This window comes from Schistocerca nitens, chromosome 11 (genome assembly GCF_023898315.1).
Source record: "Schistocerca nitens isolate TAMUIC-IGC-003100 chromosome 11, iqSchNite1.1, whole genome shotgun sequence".
Lineage (NCBI taxonomy): Eukaryota > Metazoa > Arthropoda > Insecta > Orthoptera > Acrididae > Schistocerca > Schistocerca nitens.
This window is the reverse complement of record NC_064624.1, coordinates 163,863,132-163,881,711: the sequence shown is the minus strand read 5'-3', so window position 1 is coordinate 163,881,711 and position 18,580 is coordinate 163,863,132.

The window sequence follows — 18,580 nt, the reverse complement described above, 5'->3', positions numbered from 1 at the left end:
AGTGTCTCCCAGAAATTGTCTGTTTCAGGGTAGATTTTATTGTGGTGATTTGTGGGGGCGTGCACATTGATCAGAGTGTATGCTTTATTAGCTGATTCATTGGGAGACGTGAAGTCAATAACTGAGTCGAGTACGGAAGTGTGTACGGCGAATCCTGTTCCGAAAAGCGGTAGTTTGTCTCTTACTTTTATGGCAGGTTTGCCCTTGTAGATCCTGTAGTTCTCTGTGTTAAAGTGTCCTTCATCTGTGAATCTTGTCTCTTGCAGTGCAGTGATTTTCAGGTTAAATTTTCCCATTGCGTTGGTGAGTTGCTTTAATTTGCCTGTTTTAGTGAGGGTGTTCACATTAATTGTACCAATAAAATTTTTACGTTTCGTTTTGAGAGTGTGACGAGTTTTTGAGAAGCTCTGATTCTTCTCCGCATGGTGTCCCTGATCCCCCAGAATCCGATGATCAGGTGAATCCAGTCTATCGACTGGTGCCTGGGGTAGTGACTCTGTGGTCGTCTTTTCCATCATGCGTTCAAGTTGAATTTTAGTTTTTGTGGTGATCTCTGTTGAGATCACAGGTATACGAGTCGATTTTTGAGTTCGAGAAGATTTTGTGCAGCCGCCTCAACTAGAGGAACAGACGCTGACCACTGGCCGCCAGATGCTGAACAGACACCACTGGGTTTATTGGTTTTTGGTCCGCCCTGGGTATTTCATTTCCCCAGTACCACCTATATCTAGGAAGCTTTCCCCTATCCGCCACCCGGGGAGGCGCCCGATGGGGGTACCAACAACCCCACAGGGGATATATATATATATATATATATATATATATATATATATATATATATATATATATAAGCTGTCAACGGGCTTGCCACAGTGGTAAGATCGGTTCCCATCAGGTCACCGAAGTTAAGCGCTGTCGGGCTTGGCTAGCACTTGGATGGATGACCGCCGGGGTTTGCTGAAGGCTTTTGGCAAGCGGGGAGCGCTGAGCCCTAGGGAGGCCAATCGAGGGCTACTGAGAAGTAGCATCACCGGTCACGAAAGCTGAAAACGGCCGTGCGGCCGGCATCCAACGACGCCTACAGGTTGAGGATGTCACGGCGGTCGGTCGGAGGTGGAGCTCCCGAAGCCTCAGTGGAAGGAGTATAGATTTAGTTTATATATAAAGTTTGTTTGTAATCTTGAGGGCGCGCGTTCTACTCGCACTAGCCCGTTTTTTTCTTTTTTTTCCCTTTTTTCAAGGTCTTCACGGCCTTCCTCGAAACGATTACTCCAATCGTAAACACCTGTTTTATTCACACACTAAAACTCATATTTAACATTTCTAAAACTTTGCTGCAATGTAACCCGTTCTTATAGGAAAACTTAAGGTAATTCCTCTGATCCCTTATTATAGAAAATAAATAATCTGCGGTACTACCAAAACACGTGCAACCCTATTGACAGCCAACAACAGACTAAATTTCCGATGTACAGATACTTTAGAGAGATGCTTACCGACGAAAAAAAAAAAAAAAGACCGAATCGGACTAACACAACAGCCAACACGCGAAATGACAATTCCTTTTACATTTTAAGCACACTTCATATGAGAGAGATAAACAGTTTTTAGAATGCCACGGTTATAAAAACAAATTAATTTTTTATATTTGACACCGACTTTCTAATGTTTCGCAAGTTTGTCGACGTTTAGTTTGCTCGATTTGCTCTAATAGTTTGTTAATTATCATCATTCAAAGATTTTTGTGTACAGCGAAAAATGAATTTGACTAGAGAATATTTCCGATTTTTAATCATCAATAACGCTTACAGAATATTAAGATCGTCTTAGAAATACATTTAGCGAAGAAGTCCCATCTGAATCAACAATTTATAATTAGTACACCGAATTCAAAAGAGATTGCTTTTTTCCTTAGTGATGAATTTCTTTAGGGACGCGCAAGAACTGCTGTTCGAGGAGTGCTTGGATTTATTCGGCGACATTGGGTGTTGGTATTATTGAACCCCAAATCACTCCAGGCAAATGCCGGGATGGTTCCTCTGAAAGGGCACGGCCGACTTCCTTCCCAATCCTTCCCTAATCCGATGAGACCGATGACCACGCTGTCTGGTCTCCTTCCCCAAACCAACCAACCAACCAACCTATTATTGAACCCCAAAACATTTTGCAGAAACAGTCCGCCCCCGTTAGCTGAGTGATGCGGGAACGGTAGCTCAGCGTGTTCGGTCAGAGGGTTTAGCTACCATCTGTAATTAAAAAAAATGAGTGAACGGATCAACGAACAACCTGAATGGGTGTCATCGGACGTCCGCCACGAACAAATTCAACGAAAAAGCCCTATGAATTCTCAGTCTGGTAAGAAAAAGGTGGCTATTTTTTTTAAAACACAGGCAATGTAAATATATCGTAACTGTCTAATCGTACGCGAATGCCTGTTAACCGCAAATTTTAGAAAAAGTTCGTGAAAAAGAAAATAATGTTCCTCGTGAAAAACAAACTAATTTTCCACAACGACAAGACATCTTTGCGTGTAGCAAAACTAACAACTGAGTGATTACTTTTTGTTTCCAAAAATTAAAGATAAGATGCATGGAACCGCTTTTTCGTTATCAGATGAAGTAGTGGATCGTTATAAAAACCTCATTTCTGAAGTGCCTCAACAAGAGTGGCATTAGTGATTTAAGGACCGGTTTCATCTAATGCAAAAATCTATGCTGCAGACGGGGAATATTGTGAAAAACAATAAAATCATTTAATTAAAAATATTTAATCCGTGTCTGATTTTCTAAAAATTTTCAGCGTCACACTCTTACACGGTTACCCATTCCACCCCAAGCATTAGTGAACTAAACTGCCTATAAGGAGTAGAGGTTTGGCCAATTGTGGCTTCTTTGGTGCCCTTGAAATCGGTATCGAAAACTACGTATAGATGATTTCATTTTACGCTGGTGTCTTTCAGATTCCAAGCCATCTTTTAAACCTTCATACAACTATTTCTCCGAATCCATTTTTCACAATGTGGACTGTTTATTTTTTATTTCTTATCTCATTGGTCTTAGATAAAGCGTATCGCCAACTTCGCAGAAGCGGCCGCATCTTCGCAGAGTGGGTGAATAAAAGCTTTGTAACACGTGGCGCACATGTTCTGCACATATAAAACTTTTGACTTGACCACAATTCTTTGTTATCTTTCATTATTCCTTACAGGTTTACGCACTATGCCATTTTCAAAGGATCTAAATGAAGAAGATGTAACATACAATGAGGTGGGGGATGGTAATGGAATATAATGTGAACACAGCAGAACCCAACGGTACCGCGTTGCAGTTACTTTCATGAAACGTAAGTGCAAATTGGCCTCCACATGGTCCATAAACTAACTCCGTTAGGTGGAGCTGACACACAAAGATGGTATAGACATGCAACAAATACATATCTTCGCGTTTACAAAAATTGGTTTACATTTAACAATAAGAAGCAGAGTAACGTGTAATATTCATGTTGCAATTCCACAAGTAAAAGTTACGCAAGTATGCTTATAGGACTGTAAAATGTACTCTTCTTACTTTTGGAATCGCAAAAGTAATATGTAATCGTTCCAATACTATGTTACATGCATATGTTAGCACCATCTGGCAGAGTTGCTTCCCTTTTTCTTATCTGATTTCAGGAATAGCCCTGTTCACCATATACAAATATTATACGTAATGAAACTTCCTGGCAGATTAAAACTGTGTGCCCGACCGAGACTCGAACTCGGGACCTTTGCCTTTCGCGGGCAAGTGCTCTACCATCTGAGCTACCGAAGCACGACTCACGCCCGGTACTTACAGCTTTACTTCTGCCAGGACCTCGTCTCCTACCTTCCAAACTTTACAGAAGCTCTCCTGCGAACCTTGCAGAACTAGCACTCCTGAAGGAAAGGATATTGCGGAGACATGGCTTAGCCACAGCCTAGGGGATGTTTCTAGGATGAAATTTTCACTCTACAGCGGAGTGTGCGCTGATATGAAACTTCCTGGCAGATTAAAACTGTGTGCCGGACCGAGACTCGAACTCGGGACCTTTTACTTTCGCGGGCAAGTATTCTGCCATCTGAGCTACCCAAGCACGACTCACGCCCCGTCCTCACAGGTTCGCAGGAGAGCTTCTGAGAAGTTTGGAAGGTAGGAGACGAGGTAGTGGCAGAAGTAAAGCTGTGAGTACCGGGCGTGAGTCGTGCTTAGATAGCTCAGATGGTAGAGCACTTGCCCGCGAAAGGCAAAGGTCCCGAGTTCGAGTCTCGGTCGGGCACACAGTTTTAATCTGCCAGGAAGTTTCATATCAGCGCACACTCCGCTGCAGAGTGAAAATCTCATATTGTACGTAATGATACAAACAGGTCATTGTTCTGATATCAGCACAAAATATGAAGCACAGCTAAACGAGTTGAAGGGTCAACAGAGCACATTAGCCTTACTGCACCGTTACAACGAAAGGAACGAAACTGCATCTTGAAATCCAGTTATATACATACATACATAATGAAACAACAAAGATATTCGCAAATTTTATTATTCCCTTCCGGCAAAAGATAGGACGCATGGGGCACTGTAATCTGCCCCTCCTTCCTAATTTCAGCTATCGCCCACAATAAGCAAAGACTTTTATGAAAAATTTGAGAGGAGCGAAGATTACAATCAACTTTCCAGTTTACTTAGCCTTTCGTGTAGAGTTAGCTGCAGTTCTTCTTGTCTAGGGGTCTGATTCTTTAAGCTGAAATTCTCACATTTTAGGTCCTCATGGTTTAACTGACCTAAATAAATTTGGAGATGGTTGTTGCAGAATTTTTGTTGTTACGTTAATATATTTTGTCACATTTTAGTATATCATACAGTCTTTTAATTTTTCACGTTAACAGAGCCGAAATTACATTGTTCGCACAAAATACAAAAATACGTTGGATCAAGTCAGAGGCATGCTTACTGTTACTTGACTCTGCGGTAATAACCATACTCCAAAGGGTTTACAGTTTTTCTTCACAAATGAGTTTCGAGTAATTTTGATTATTATTTGATAAATGAGCCCAGAAGTAAACATAGTAAGTAGCACTAGATTTCGTAATTAATAACAGAAATTTTAAGTATGTCAGATAATGCGTAATTTCAAATGTTTCTAAAACATAATTCTAACTGCACACTCAGAGCTAGTACTTAACGATTGTAACATCGAAAATAAAGTAATTACTTTTCATAAATTTTAGCTTAAAATATGAAATTATATGAAAGTTTTCATAAAAGCAGCTGAGACAATATTGACCTGTCCAAAATTCGAGAAATAATACTGGTATCGACAAGTGCTGTTGAGGAAATGTAATGCTAGAGGACGATGTCCCGTTACAGCAGATAATTATCTCGCATGGTCAATGCCGATACGAGTAAGTAGCAAGTGAGATGGGATATTCAAGCAAGCATGCTGGTTTTTTAAGAAAACGCTACACTTTTTTAACGGCATTTAAAAAGTATTGAAAAGAAAAACGAGTACCCAAGTAATGTGACGGTTTTTAGTGTTAATATTCTTCGTAAATATGAGAAATGCCGTGAGAGTGAAAGTTAAGCCAACCGTAATCGGCTATTGCGTTGCAAAAACCGCCAAATGGTGCTCCCGTACCAGGCGGCGTTGTTATAATCACGCAGGGAGGAAGGTATAACGGAGCCGTTTGTATCGCAACCAGCAAACCTCACTATTCTTTGAAGAATATATAAAACTGTTTCAAACGTCTGATTGCTTTGCAAATGTGTTAATGTGTTTGCTATTTGCCTTTAAGCCTGTGAGACAGGAAAGGTTTATGAAAGGTTTGAAAATGCGCTTAAAGGTTCAAATGGCTCTGAGCACTATGGGACTTAACATCTGAGGTCATCAGTACCCTAGACTTTGAACTACTTAACATATCCATGCCCGAGGCAGGATTCGAACCTGCGACTGTAGCGGTCGCGCGGTTTCAGACTGAAGCGCCTAGAACCGCACGGTCACACCGGCCGGCATTGGTCGCCCATGAAATCGAAGTTTTCTCACCTCCAGCCTAACTGTTATAATACTGTGGATCCTGATGCAGTTTGGAATTACTGGATAGATGTCTGCATGTTACACATTACGACCCTCTTCAACTGTCGGCGGTCTGTCAGTCAACAGACGAGGTCGGCTTCTACGCTTTTGTGCTGTATGTTTCCCTTCACGTTTCCACTCCACTATCATATCAGAAACAGTGGACTAGTGGACTTAGGGATGTTTAGGAGTGTGAAAATCTCGCGTACAGACGTGACACCCAATCGCCTGACCACATTCGGAGTCCGCGAGTTGCACTGAGCGCCCCATTCTGCTCTCACGATGTGTAATGACTACTGAGGTCGCTCACATAGAGTACCTGGCAGTAGGTGGCAGCACAATACACCTAATATGAAAAAAGTATGTTTTTGGCCTTGTCTGGATGCTGTTGAGCCGGCCTCGGTGGTCTAGTGGTTCTAGGCGCGCAGTCCGGAACCGCGGGACTGCTACGGTCGCAGGTTCGAATCCTGCCTCGGGCATGGATGTGTGTGATGTCCTTAGGTTAGTTAGGTTTAAGTAGTTCTAAGTTCTAGGGGACTCATGACCTCAGAAGTTGAGTCCCATAGTGCTCAGAGCCATTTGAACATTTTTTTGATGCTGTTGATGACATTGTGTACATTGCGCGTGAGGACCACAAAGATAACAAGCGAGAAATTAGCGCTCATTCGGAGGTATGTACCGTCGTTTTCCCCTCGCTCTATTTGCTGATGGAACCGGAAAAGAAATGACAAGTAGCGGTACATGGTACCCTCCGCCACGCACCGTACGGTGACTTGCGGAGTATCGATGTAGATGTAGTGGATGACGTCTTTCCACTTCTCCCGTATGCAGCATGAATCTTCGATTCGGTGTCTCTTGAGACACCAAACATTTCGGGTGCCGTGATTACTAGGAGCAGACTCCGTACGAGAACCAAGGATTTGCCAGCGTTCGAATTCACTCAGCTCCGATACAATGCACTCACGAGGACACAGATCACTGTTCTGACCGCGACTGAGACTTGCAACGCATTGAGGACATTGCGCAGCTGCCTTCCGCGGTATCAAGCAAGAGCGCCACCTACAGATGTGGCTAAGATCTGAGTTTATATTGAAGCACGCATTTCTCGCGCTGTTTGCATATTGTTTACCAACCCATCCAGTTCTTTCAGAGCGCTGTATCATGTCTCCCATCACAATTTCGCAGACTTCTCCTTCTCGTATAAAATTGTTCACTTGAGTAATAATACACTACTGGCCATTAAAATTGCTACACCAAGAAGAAATGCAGATGATAAACGGGTATTCATTGGACAGATATATTATACTAGAACTCACATGTGATTACATTTTCACGCAATTCGGGTGCGAAGATCCTGAGAAATCAGTACCCAGAACAACCGCCTCTGGTTGTAATAACGGCCTTGATACGCCTGGGCATTGAGTCAAACAGAGCTTGGATGGCGTGTAGAGGTACAGCTGCCCATGCAGCTTCAACACGATACCTCAGTTTATCAAGAGTAGAGACTGGAGTATTGTCATGAGCCAGTTCCACGGCCACCATTGAAAAGACGTTTTCAATTGGTGAGAGATCTGGAGAATGTGCTAGCCAGGGCAGCAACCGAACATTTTCTGTATCCAGAATGCCCTGTACAGGACCTGCAACATGCGGTCGTGCATTATCCTGCTGAAATGTAGGGTTTCGCATGGATCAAATGAAGGGTAGAGGCACGGGTCGTAACACATCTGAAATGAAACGTCCACTGTTCAAAGTGCCGTCAGTGTGAACAAGAGGTGACCGAGACGTGTAACCAATGGCACCCCATACCATCACGCCGGGTGATACGCCAGTATGGCGATGCGGATACACGCTTCCCATGTGCGTTCACCGCGATGTCGCCAAACAGAACTAGGATTCATCCGAAAAAATGACGTTTTGCCATTCGTGCACCCAGGTTCGTCGTCGAGTACACCATTGCAGGCGCTCCTGTCTGTGATGCAGCGTCAAGGGTAACCGCAGCCACGGTCTCCGAGCTGATAGCCCATGCTGCTGCAAACGTCATCCAACTGTTCGTGCAGATGGTTGTTGTATTGCAAACGTCCCCATCTGTTGACTCAGGGATCGAGACGTGGCCGTGCGATCCGTTACAGCCATGCGGATAAGATGCCTGTCATCTCGACTGCTAGTGATACGAGGCCGTTGGGATCCAGCACAGCGTTCCGTATTACCCTCCTGAACCCACCGATTCCGTATTCTGCTAACAGTTATTGGATCTCGACCAACGCGAGCAGCAATGTCGCGGTACGATAAACAGCAATCGCGATAGGCTACAATCCGACGTTTATCAAAGTCGGAAACGTGATGGTACGCATTGCTCCTCCTTACACGAGGCATCACAACAACGTTTCACCAGGCAACGCAGGTCAACTGCCGTTTGTGTATGACAAATCGGTTGGAAACTTTCCTCCTGTCAGCACGTTGTAGGTGTCGCCACCGGCGGCAACCTTGTGTGAATGCTCTGAAAAGCTAATCATTTGCATATGACAGCGTGTTCTTCCTGTCGGTTAAATTTCGCGTCTGTAGCACGTCATCTTCGTGGTGTAGCAATTTTAATGACCAGTAGAGTAGTAGTAGTAGGTTCGTTGCGAGAAAGCTGCCGTGCAACGTGTGGGTGTGTAGACATGAGTATCGCTAGCAGTGACTTCTCTCACCGACAGATGGCCTGACGGGAGTGCCGGGGGTCGAAGGTCAAAGCAGAGGGGATAACTCCGCAGATAAAGGCGACAGAAAGCGAGTCAGGGCACACGAAGATGCGGGAGTGCTCGTAAAAACATCAGGGCCACACAGAGACACAGGAACGCTGGTCAACTCGCTACTCTCTACTCTGCGAGGGCTGGCTGTGGCGCGTGACGTCATATGCGCCATGACGGGTGGGGGAAAGCTGTGAGATACAGGGTGTTTCAAAAATGACCGGTATATTTGAAACGGCAATAAAAACTAAACGAGCAGCGATAGAAATACACCGTTTGTTGCAATATGCTTGGGACAACACTACATTTTCAGGCGGACAAACTTTCGAAATTACAGTATTTACAATTGACAACAACAGATGGCGCTGCAAGTGATGTGAAAGATATAGAAGACAACGCAGTCTGTGGGTGCGCCATTCTGTACGTCGTCTTTCTGCTGTAAGCGTGTGCTGTTCACAACGTGCACGTGTGCTGTAGACAACATGGTTTATTCCTTAGAACAGAGGATTTTTCTGGTGTTGGAATTCCACCGCCTAGAACACAGTGTTGTTGCAACAAGACGAAGTTTTCAACGGACATTTAATGTAACCAAACGACCGAAAAGCGATACAATAAAGGATCTGTTTGAAAAATTTCAACGGACTGGGAACGTGACGGATGAACGTGCTGGAAAGGTAGGGCGACCGCGTACGGCAACCACAGAGGGCAACGTGCAGCTAGTGCAGCAGGTGATCCGACAGCGGCCTCCGGTTTCCGTTCGCCGTGTTGCAGCTGCGGTCCAAATGACGCCAACGTCCACGTATCGTCTCGTGCGCCAGAGTTTACACCTCTATCCGTACGAAATTCAAACGCGGCAACCCCTCAGCGCCGCTACCATTGCTGCACGAGAGACATTCGCTAACGATATAGTGCACAGGATTGATGACGGCGATATGCATGTGGGCAGCATTTGGTTTACTGACGAAGCTTATTTTTACCTGGACGACTTCGTCAATAAACACAACTGGCGCATATGGGGAACCGAAAAGCCCCATGTTGCAGTCCCATCGTCCCTGCATCCTCAAAAAGTACTGGTCTGGGCCGCCATTTCGTCCAAAGGAATCATTGGCCCATTTTTCAGATCCGAAACGATTACTGCATCACGCTATCTGGACATTCTTCGTGAATTTGTGGCGGTACAAACTGCCTTAGACGACACTGCGAACACCTCGTGGTTTATGCAAGATGGTGCCCGGCCACATCGCACGGCCGACGTCTTTAATTTCCTGAATGAATATTTCGATGATGTGATTGCTTTGGGCTATCCGAAACATACAGGAGGCGGCGTGGATTGGCCTCCCTATTCGCCAGACATGAACCCCTGTGACTTCTTTCTGTGGGAACACTTGAAAGACCAGGTGTTCCGCCAGAATCCAGAAACAATTGAACAGCTGAAGCAGTACATCTCATCTGCATGTGAAGCCATTCCGCCAGACACGTTGTCAAAGGTTTCGGGTAATTTCATTCAGAGACTACGCCATATTATTGCTACGCATGGTGGATATGTGGAAAATATCGTACTATAGAGTTTCCCAGACCGCAGCGCCATCTGTTGTTGAAAATTGTAACTACTGTAATTTCGAAAGTTTGTCTGGCTGAAAATGTACTGTTGTCCCAAGCATATTGCAACAAACGGTGTGTTTCTATCGCTGCTCGTTTAGTTTTTATTGCCGTTTCAAATATACCGGTCATTTTTGAAACACCCTGTACATTGGAGGGACGCAGTCAGTGTACAGATAAACCCGCCACGGGTCATATACGACTAGAATTCGTGAACGTCTCCTCGGGTTTGCTGCCGGACCCTAAAATCAACTCGATTCGATGTTTCGGCGATCCATCTGGTCGCCATCTTCAGGAGAATGCTGCTTCCACTGATGAGTCCCCCGCTGTTCTCTGACTTATTGCGCCGGGAAAGCTTACGAAGTCACATACTTTGTAAGGTGGCTATAATTTCGCACCTTACAAGTACTCGTCCACATACTTTGTCGTGAACTACAACCAGAATTAGATAGGTTGTACATCGTATATATGAATACATAAGGGAGACTGACGTTGTCACGTACGCCTTGTAAATAATTGTTAACGCTCATTGCACGGAGTGTCTGTATTATAAAAACGGCGTAATGAATGATTGCCTAAACTAGTAGAGGTTGGAACGCCAGTGGAGATGAAACGGCAGGCAGAACTCAAGCTCTGGGTGGAATGCCCGCACAGGTGTTGGTCCTGCTTAAACTCTGGAAGTAGCCAGACGGACGTCGTGGCACCTGAGCTCTGGAGCACAATAGGGTGACGGCCGGCCGCTATTGTACTAGGGCCGGAAGGATAACCGGATAATATCCGAACTCTGCAAATTTTGGACGCAGGTGAGAGGAACGAAGAAGCGGCACCTCGGAAACCACGCAGGCCGGGTTATTTACAAGGATTTTTACTCAGAAGCGTACCATTGTACGAGTATCGGTATTTCCTCGCAAACTTTCCGCGCTGGACGACAAAGGACCAAAATATGGTTGGTCGGCGTTCTGAACAATCTGTAGAGAGGGAGAATAGTCCGTGGTTTCGGGAATATGATTCGTTTTCGGAATTACAATGGCGGGGAGCCTTGCTGGGAGGCCAGCGGTGGAGAGACGAGAGGTCTTCCGTTGTGAGCGCCCGTGTGTGACGGTCAGTCGATATCAGCTTTGTTGGTACAGACGGACTTGCTGTCTTTGCTCTCAGGAGAGTTTACACGAGGGCAGTTCAATAAGTAATGCAACGCATTTTTTTTCTGAAACAGGGGTTGTTTTATTCAGCATTGAAATACACCAGGTTATTCCCAATCTTTTAGCTACAGAACACTATTTTTCAACGTAATCTCCATTCAATGCTACGGCCTTACGCCACCTTGAAATGAGGGCCTGTATGCCTGCACGGTACCATTCCACTGGTCGATGTCGGAGCCAACGTCGTACTGCATCAATAACTTCTTCATCATCCGCGTAGTGCGTCCCACGGATTGCGTCCTTCATTGGGCCAAACATATGGAAATCCGACGGTGCGAGATCGGGGCTGTAGGGTGCATGAGGAACAACAGTCCACTGAAGTTTTGTGAGCTCCTCTCGGGTGCGAAGACTTGTGTGAGGTCTTGTGTTGTCATGAAGAAGGAGAAGTTCGTTCAGATTTTTGAGCCTACGAACACGCTGAAGTCGTGTCTTCAATTTCTGAAGAGTAGCACAATACACTTCAGAGTTGATCGTTTGACCATGGGGAAGGACATCGAACAGAATAACCCCTTCATCGTCCCAGAAGACTGTAACCGTGACTTTACCTGCTGAGGGTGTGGCTTTAAACTTTTTCTTGGTAGGGGAGTGGGTGTGGCGCCACTCCATTGATTGCCGTTTTGTTTCAGGTTCGAAGTGATGAACCCATGTTTCATCGCCTGTAACAATCTTTGACAAGAAATTGTCACCCTCAGCCACATGACGAGCAAGCAATTCCGCACAGATGGTTCTCCTTTGCTCTTTATGGTGTTCGGTTGGACAACGAGGGACCCAGCGGGAACAAACCTTTGAATATCCCAACTGGTGAACAATTGTGACAGCACTACCAACACAGATGTCAAGTTGAGCACTGAGTTGTTTGATGGTGATCCGTCGATCATCTCGAACGAGTGTGTTCGCACGCTCTGCCATTGCAGGAGTCACAGCTGTGCACGGCCGGCCCGCACGCGGGAGATCAGACAGCCTCGCTTGACCTTGCGGCGATGATGACACACGCTTTGCCCAACGACTCACCGTGCTTTTGTCCACTGCCAGATCACCGTAGACATTCTGCAAGCGCCTATGAATATCTGAGATGCCCTGGTTTTCCGCCAAAAGAAACTCGATCACTGCCCGTTGTTTGCAACGCACATCCGTTACAGACGCCATTTTAACAGCTCCGTACAGCGCTGCCACCTGTCGGAAGTCAATGAAACTATACGAGACGAAGCGGGAATGTTTGAAAATATTCCACAAGAAATTTCGGGTTTTTTCAACCAAAATTGGCCGAGAAAAAAAATGTGTTGCATTACTTATTGAACTGCCCTCGTAGTTCAAAATGGCTGTGACCACTATCGGACTTAACTTCTGAGGTCATCAGTCCCCTAGAACTTAGAACTACTCAAACCTAACTAACCTAAGGACATCACACACATCCATGCCCGAGGCAGGATTCGAACCAGCGACCGTAGCGGTCGCGCCATTCCAGACTGTAGCGCCTACAACCGCTCGGCCACCCCGGCCGGCGAGAGTTTATAGTGAGAACAGTTAGGCACTGTACTGTTGCGAACCTATGCGATCCTGGACTTCACCTCTGGGTTGGAAGAAGTCATTGAGTACGCAGCGTCGAGTAACTGATAGCAGTTCCTCTGCGTACACTTACGTTGAGACGTTATCTGAACTGTCCTTGAGGCTGGGAGTTCGCGTTCCTCGTCTGTACAACACAGATAGGGAAAGACAGTATTTGAGTATATTAGTCAGAGGATCGCCTTATGCCGTCCTAGTGTTTGAATGAGATTATTTGTGGCTGTAGTTCTTCCATCGTCGCAGACGAGTATGAGAACCATCACTCCGACGGACCGGACGCAGTACATACGGTGATATCGTAAACTGCTTCGGCTTATTAGGGCTATAAACGCTAAACAGCTGTGATCACGTTAGTTTATTTCCACTGAGATTCCACACCACTGTAGATCATCTATGAAAGCAGTGTCTTGGCACATAGACGATGTCAGTCATTTCGCGTTATTGAAATTAGATCGCGCAGCGTTCGGCAATTGATTAGTAATTTTACTTAGGAAATGTAAACTTTGTAGTATAAAGTTTTTTTTAAATCTACAGTAAATATATAAGCAGGAACAACGTTTATCATGTAGTAGTATTAGTTATCTTAAACATTCATTTATGTTTAGGTTGTAATTTATATGTTGAAGTCCATTAAGAGATCCTACAGGGTGTTTCAAAAATGACCGGTATATTTGAAACGGCAATAAAAACTAAACGAGCAGCGATAGAAATACACCGTTTGTTGCAATATGCTTGGGACAACAGTACATTTTCAGGCGGACAAACTTTCGAAATTACAGTAGTTACAATTTTCAACAACAGATGGCGCTGCAAGTGATGTGAAAGATATAGAAGACAACGCAGTCTGTGGGTGCGTCTTTCTGCTGTAAGCGTGTGCTGTTCACAACGTGCAAGTGTGCTGTAGACAACATGGTTTATTCCTTAGAACAGAGGATTTTTCTGGTGTTGGAATTCCACCGCCTAGAACACAGTGTTGTTGCAACAAGACGAAGTTTTCAACGGAGGTTTAATGTAACCAAAGGACCGAAAAGCGATACAATAAAGGATCTGTTTGAAAAATTTCAACGGACTGGGAACGTGACGGATGAACATGCCGGAAAGGTAGGGCGACCGCGTACGGCAACCGCAGAGGGCAACGCGCAGCTAGTGCAGCAGGTGATCCGACAGCGGCCTCGGGTTTCCGTTCGCCGTGTTGCAGCTGCGGTCCAAATGACGCCAACGTCCACGTATCGTCTCATGCGCCAGAGTTTACACCTCTATCCCTACAAAATTCAAACGCGGCAACCCCTCAGCGCCGCTACCATTGCTGCACGAGAGACATTCGCTAACGATATAGTGCACAGGATTGATGATGGCGATATGCATGTGGGCAGCATTTGGTTTACTGACGAAGCTTATTTTTACCTGGACGGCTACGTCAATAAACAGAACTGGCGCATATGGGGAACCGAAAAGCCCCATGTTGCAGTCTCATCGTCCCTGCATCCTCAAAAAGTACTGGTCTGGGCCGCCATTTCGTCCAAAGGAATCATTGGCCCATTTTTCAGATCCGAAACGATTACTGCATCACGCTATCTGGACATTCTTCGTGAATTTGTGGCGGTACAAACTGCCTTAGACGACACTGCGAACACCTCGTGGTTTATGCAAGATGGTGCCCGGCCACATCGCACGGCCGACGTCTTTAATTTCCTGGATGAATATTTCGATGATCGTGTGATTGGTGTGGGCTATCCGAAACATACAGGAGGCGGCGTGGATTGGCCTCCCTATTCGCCAGACATGAACCCCTGTGACTTCTTTCTGTGGGGACACTTGAAAGACCAGGTGTACCGCCAGAATCCAGAAACAATTGAACAGCTGAAGCAGTACATCTCATCTGCATGTGAAGCCATTCCGCCAGACACGTTGTCAAAGGTTTCGGGTAATTTCATTCAGAGACTACGCCATATTATTGCTACGCATGGTGGATATGTGGAAAATATCGTACTATAGAGTTTCCCAGACCGCAGCGCCATCTGTTGTTGAAAATTGTAACTACTGTAATTTCGAAAGTTTGTCTGGCTGAAAATGTACTGTTGTCCCAAGCATATTGCAACAAACCGTGTATTTCTATCGCTGCTCGTTTAGTTTTTATTGCCGTTTCAAATATACCGGTCATTTTTGAAACACCCTCCAAGATCTGCCTAAGGGGGTAGACAGGGCCAAATCTTCATTTTAGCGTTTATTATTTTCCGTTGCGCACATTTATTTTCACACCCGCCTGAAGTAGCATCATGGAACTTGAATTCTTGGTTGTTTCGCTCATGACGCCGGAGCATCTTCAGTTGCGGAATTGCGGGTCCTGTTTTGAAGGTAAACAATAGAAAGTGGCAAAGAATCGGGCCACTTTATTTTAAATTCCCATAGAGAAATGCTTGCAGTTCAGTAGCATGAAAAACCGTCGTTGGACCATTATAGGGGTGTTCCGGCGTAACATGAAGCGCCGGCATGTCGGGCTGGAACGTAACAGCAGAAAAGGCTGTGAGCCGACGTCAGACAGTAGTATACACTGATTAGGACCGCACCACGACGGGAAGATAATACGGGGTGGCCAGAAAGTCAGTATAAATTTGAAAACTGAATAAATCACGGAATAATGTAGATACAGAGGTACATATTGACACACATGCTTGGAATGACATGGGGTTTTATTAGAACCAACAAAATACAAACGTTCAAAAAATGTCCGACATATGGCGCTTCATCTGATCAGAATAGCAATAATTAGCATAACAAAGGAAGACAAAGCAAAGACGATGTTCTTTACAGGAAATGCTCAATATGTCCACCATCATTCCTCAACAATAGCTGTAGTCTAGAAGTAATGTTTTGAACAGCACTGTAAAGCATGTCCGGAGTTATAATGAGGCATTGGCGTCGGATGTTGTCTTTCAGCATCCCTAGAGATGTCGGTCGGTGACGATACACTTGCGACTTCAGGTAACCCCAAAGCCAATAATCGCACGGACTGCGGTCTGGGGACCTGGGAGGCCAAGCGTGAAGAAAGTGGCGGCTGAGCACACGATCATCACCAAACGACGCGCGCAAGAGATCTCTCACGCGTCTAGCAATATGGGGTGGTTCTAATAAAACCCCATGTCATTCCAAGCATGTGTGTCAATTTTTACCTCTCTATCTACATCATTCCGTGGTTTATTAAGTTTTCAAATTTATACTGACTTTTTGATCACCCGGTATAAACGCCGCTCCAGCTGCCCGCGACTGCATTAGAAGACGGGCCGAGATCCAAGCAATTTAGCTCTTTGTAAAAAGGGAAAGTTAAGTATTGGTAATTTAATTTACTGTATGATATGATGTGCTTGAATTGTTGTCTAGCTATCCGAGAAAACAGCTTCCTGGGCACCCTATATTACACGAGTCGGCGGGACACGACATAGGGGAGAGTCAAATAAAAACGAGACAGACCAAAAAGGTTGCCCAGGTGCGATCAGGACTCGCTCAGTGAGGGTTCCGAAGTGCTGTATCTCCTACTGCACTCCCCTGACTTAAGTCCTCGTGAGCTGATTTCTAAACTGAAGGAAACACTTCACGGCATTCCCTTCAGAACTGCTACAAATTTGTCGGGCAATAGACCGCGGCGCTCCAACTGTCAACACAACTGGTTCAAATGGCTCTGAGCACTATGGAACTTCTGAGGTCATCAGTCCCCTAGAACTTAGAACTACTTTAACCTAACTAACCTAAGGACGTCACACACATCCATCCAGGATTCGGACCTGGGACCGGAGCGGTCGGGCGGTTCCTGACTGTAGCGCCTAGAACCGCTCGGCCACCCGGGCCGGCAACACAACTGGCACTGCTAAGAGTATCCTATGACTTCCACATCGCTGGCAACGGGTTATACACAATGCTGGTGACTACTTTGAAGGTCAGTTAAGCTTTGAAACACGTATCTAGACTACTTCCATTAAAATAGCTACACCAAGAAGAAATGCAGACGATAAACGGGTAGTCATTGGACAAATATATTATACTAGAACTGACATGTGATTACATTTTCACGCAATTTGGGTGCATAGATCCTGCGAAATCGGTACCCAGAACAACCACCTCTGGCCGTAATAACGGCCTCGATACGCCTGGGCATTGAGTCAAGCAGAGCTTGGATGGCGTGTACGCGTAAAGCTCCCCATGCAACTTCAACACCATACCACAGTTCATCGAGAGTAGTCACTGGCGTATTGTGACGAAGCAGTTGCTCGGCCACCATTGACCAGACGTTTTCAATTGGTGAGATATCTGGAGAATGTGCTGGCCAGGACAGCAGTCGAAAATTTTCTGTATCCAGAAAGGCCCGTACGCGACCTGCAACATGCCGTCGTGCATTATCCTGCTGAAATGTAGGGTTTCACTGGGATCGAATGAAGGGTAGAGCCACGGGTCGTAACACATCTGAAATGTAACGTCCAGTGTTCAAGAGGTGATCGAGATGTGTAACAAATGGCACCCCATACCATCACGCTGGGTGATACGCCAGTATGACGATGACGAATACACGCTTCCAATGTGCGTTCACCGCGATGTCGCCAAACACGGATGCGACCATCTTGATGCTGTAAACAGAACCTGGATTCATCCGAAAAAATGACATTTTGCCATTCGTGCACCCAGGTTCGTCGTCGAGTACACCATCGTAGGCGCTCCTGTCTGTGATGCAGCGTCGAGGGTAACCGCAGCCACGGTCTCCGAGCTGATAGCCCATGCTGCCGCAAACGTCGTCGAACTGTTCGTGCAGATGGTTGTTGTCTGGCAAACGTCCCCATCTGTTGACCCAGGGATCGAGACGTGGCTGCACGATCCGTTACAGCCATGCGGATAAGATGCCTGTCATCTCGACTGCTAGTGATACGAGGTCGTTGGGATCCAGCACGGCGTTCCGTATTACCCTCCTGAACCCACCGATTCCATATTCTGCTAACAGTCATTGGATCTCGACCAACGCGAGCAGCAATGTCGCGATACGATAAACCGCAATCGCCATAGGCTACAATCCGACCTTTATCAAAGTCGGAAACGTGATGGTACGCTTTTCTCCTCCTTACACGAGGCATCACAACAACGTTTCACCAGGCAACGCCGGTCAAGTGCTGTTTGTGTATGAGAAATCGGTTGGAAACTTTCCTCATGTCAGCACGTTGTAGGTGTCGCCACCGGCGCCAACCTTGTGTGAATGCTCTGAAAAGCTAATAATTTGCATATCACAGCATCTTCTTCTTGTCGGTTAAATTTCGCGACTGCAGCACGTCATCTTCGTGGTGTAGCAATTTTAATGGCCAGTAGTGTATTCTGTACGAGCTTAAATAAATAGTTGCCACTATTAAAGTTCCAAACCTTGTATAAAAT